The following is a 3,657-nucleotide window of genomic DNA, read 5'->3' as shown; positions in this document are numbered from 1 at the left end:
CACATTCATACTACAGAGTGTGTGTGTGTGTGAAGTATTATTGATATTATTGATATTGTGTGTGTGTGTTGGGCGGTGCGGCACACATTCATACCAGAGTGTGTGTGTGTTTAGATGTGCCTACACATTTGTACCGGAATATGTGTGATACCTGTGACATTATTATTGAGGCGTGCCCACACACTCATTGCCAGAAGATATTATTGATAATATGTTGTGTGTATTATTATGTGTGTGATGTGATGGCTGTCATCCTTCTGAGGTAAGCAGTGCATTGCAGACTATCTGTAATATGTATGTATTGTATTGTGTGTGTTATTGTGTTATTATTGTATGTGTATGTGTATGTGTATGTGTGTGTGTATTGTGTATTATTATTGTGTATTGTGATTATTATTGTGTGTGTGTGTGTATGTGTGTGTGTATGTGTATGTGTGTGTGTGTATGTGTGTGTGTGTGTATGTGTGTGTGTGTGTGTGTGTGTGTGTGTGTGTGTGTATGTGTATGTGTATACGTGTGTGTGTGTGGCTAAACGTGCCAGCACCAGTGTGTGTGTGTGTGTGTAGTGGCTAAACTGTGACGGCTCTCATCCTTCTGAGGTAAGCAGTGTGTGTGTGTGTGTGTGTGTGTGTAGTGGCCTAACTGTGATGGCTCTCATCCTTCTGAGGTAAGCAGTGCATTGCAGACTATCTGACGAGTACTCATGGTTCAGGAAGCATTAACAATGGTGATGACCTAAAAATACATTTACTTTACTTTATTTGGTACAAATAGAAATTAAACATGTTATAAACGGTTTGATCTATTGTTTGCTTGGTGTCTTGTCTCGTTTATGTTCGTGATCAGTGATGGTGTGCGTAAGCAGCAGACAGTTCCTCTGCTCTTGGTTCAACTTTTTATCATTGTGTTATATGCTCTAAATGTAAAGCACTTTGAGCTGCATTCTGTGTATGAAAGGTGCTATACAAATAAAGCTTATTATTATTATTATTATTATTATTACTTTATAACTTATTTAAACCATTAAAACATTAGAAATCAAAACAGAAATGAAATTGGAAATAATTACATATCAACTTAAACATAAACGGATATAAACTGTGTGTGTGAGTATTAGATATACTGATTCCATTTCTCCCTCTGCTGGTCGTCAGGTAGCACCGCAGCCACGAGGATCAGCCAAGTCTGTGTGTTTGTGTCTGGTAATCATTTCAAACCAGAGGGTCATGCAAATCTGTGTTTGTGTCTGTGTGGTAATAATTTCAAGCCAGAGGGTCAGGTTTTGGATGGTCATCTTCAGCCAGCAGTACAGCTGGCAGCCACAATCTTTAAAAATATTCCCCCATGGTGGAACGACTTACCTGTGCTACGGGCAAGCCGATTTAGCATTTATTCCCATATCTTGATATCAAGCTACAGAGCCATATGCTACTGAGCCTTTTCTGCCAACTAGTTAACTACATTTCCCTGCACTAGTTAACCACATTTCCCTGCACTAGTTAACTAGTGAGAGCCAACTAGTTAACTACATTTTCCTGCACTAGTTAAATACATTTTCTTGCACTAGTTAACTACATTTCCCTACACTAGTTAACTACATTTTCCTGCACTAGTTAAATACATTTTCCTGCACTAGTTAACTACATTTCCCTGCACTAGTTAAATACATTTTCCTGCACTAGTTAACTACATTTTCCTGCACTAGTTAAATACATTTTCCTGTACTAACTACATTTTCCTGCACTAATTAACCACATTTCCACTAGTTAACTACATTTCCCTGCACTAGTTAACTAGTGTGAGCCAAAATGCTTCTGGGTGATTCCTGTTTTGGATCGAATTTCTATGTCCCAGTGATTTCTTTACTTTATTCTTTCAGAAAATTAGACAAATGTTTATAACAAATCAATTGTATTATGTGTTTAGGCATTTTTGATTGTTTTAACAATTTAAATGACTTTTATTGTTTTAACGTCTCTTTAAGGCACCTATTTCTGTGGTATATGCGTTCAATTCAGCATGTGCCCAGAGCAATGTAATCAACTTCATCAATAAATATAAAATGCTAAACACTTCAACTTATTCTTTATTGCTTTAATAGACTAGGGTACACTTCCTTTAGTCAAGGAAGTACACCCAGAGACTTTCTAATGAAGAGACACAGCACTCAAATAATCACCCATAGAAATGTATGGTGTTAGTTTGTAACTCAAAGAGTCCCCCATAGAAAAGTATGGTGTTAGTTCAAAACTAAGAGTCTTCCATAGAATATGGTGTTAGTTCATAACTCAGAGTCCCCCATAGAAATGTATAGTGTTAGTTCTTAACTAAGAGTGTCCCATAGAAATGTATGGTGTTACTTCATATGAGAGAAGCTAGGGAGGACTCTCACTCAGTGAAAAACAAGTCAAGTAGGTCTGTTTTTAAACCATGTATTTGTATTGTTTTCCAAAAAGGCCTAGGAGGCTTTGTTCTTACACAAACATGGCAGTCGTCTACATGTATCCCTCCCTTTCCACCGCCAAATGTTGGCATGGGAAAACATTGTGCCAATCATGTGTTGTGATCTCGCAGCTGGAGCGATGGTGGTGTCGTGAAGCCTTGTGGAAGTGCAGTTCTGCCCAAAATAGATGCCTGAATAAGTGCCCAAAATTTTGTTTTTGAAGGGAATTCAACCGGAAAACTGAAGAAAGCTCTGACAGTCACTCTCTCCTTTATTTTTCTCAGTTTCATATGACACGCCTGCTTGAGGCACCCTTAAAGTTCCACCCTTTTAGTGTATATTATGGAAAATGTTTATCGGATAAAATATTTGTAAAAACATGTTAGAAATAGTTATTTAAGTTCTGCTCATCTGTAGAGTGTGTGCTAGTTATTGCTCACTTAAAGAGCTAGACCTAACTAACTAACTTGGCTAAAAAATCCATCCTGTTGGGCTATGTATGCCTATAACATATAATATATAATATTTCAACCCCTGAGCTTGGCCAACATGTATTCCTCATATCTAAGTATGTCACTGTTCTGACAAAATGTTAAAAACATCAAATACAATAACTTGGATTTTCAGAAAATTGTAAGCCAAAAATCACATCCAAAACAGGAATCACCCTTCTACTAGTTAACTAGTGAGGGTCAAAATGCGCACTAGTTAACAAGTGAACACATTTTTGGCCTTACTACAGTAGTTAACTAGTAGAAGCATTTTGGCTCTTACTAGTTAACTATTGCAGGAAAATGTAGTTAACTAATTGACAAAAAAAGCTCAGTAGCATATGGCGCTGTAGCTTGATAAACGTATCGGAGTAAATGTTCAATTGGCTTGCCATATGTCCCTGTCCTTGTTCTAGAAACTCCCATGAAGCCCCAACTCTTCTGAGTACCTCCTTTCCGAACACTTCTAACAACCCAGCACACCAATCATGCACCTCTCTCCTTCACTCCCTCTACTTCCTGCTTAGCCAATTCTGTATGTGAATTTTAATATCAAAATAAAAGCTTAGCAACAAAAGCAGCTTTTATCTATAGCGTTTCCAGGCCTCACAGGGAGCATTACAAAATGACTAATGTGTATGACTCCTTTAATGTATACAGATGCATACATGCATATCACACGCTCACACACACACGCACGCAGAGATCAAACAGACTTGAGAG

This window comes from Alosa alosa, chromosome 18 (assembly GCF_017589495.1).
Source record: "Alosa alosa isolate M-15738 ecotype Scorff River chromosome 18, AALO_Geno_1.1, whole genome shotgun sequence".
NCBI classification, from domain to species: Eukaryota; Metazoa; Chordata; class Actinopteri; order Clupeiformes; family Clupeidae; genus Alosa; species Alosa alosa.
This window is presented reverse-complemented; position numbering follows the sequence as displayed.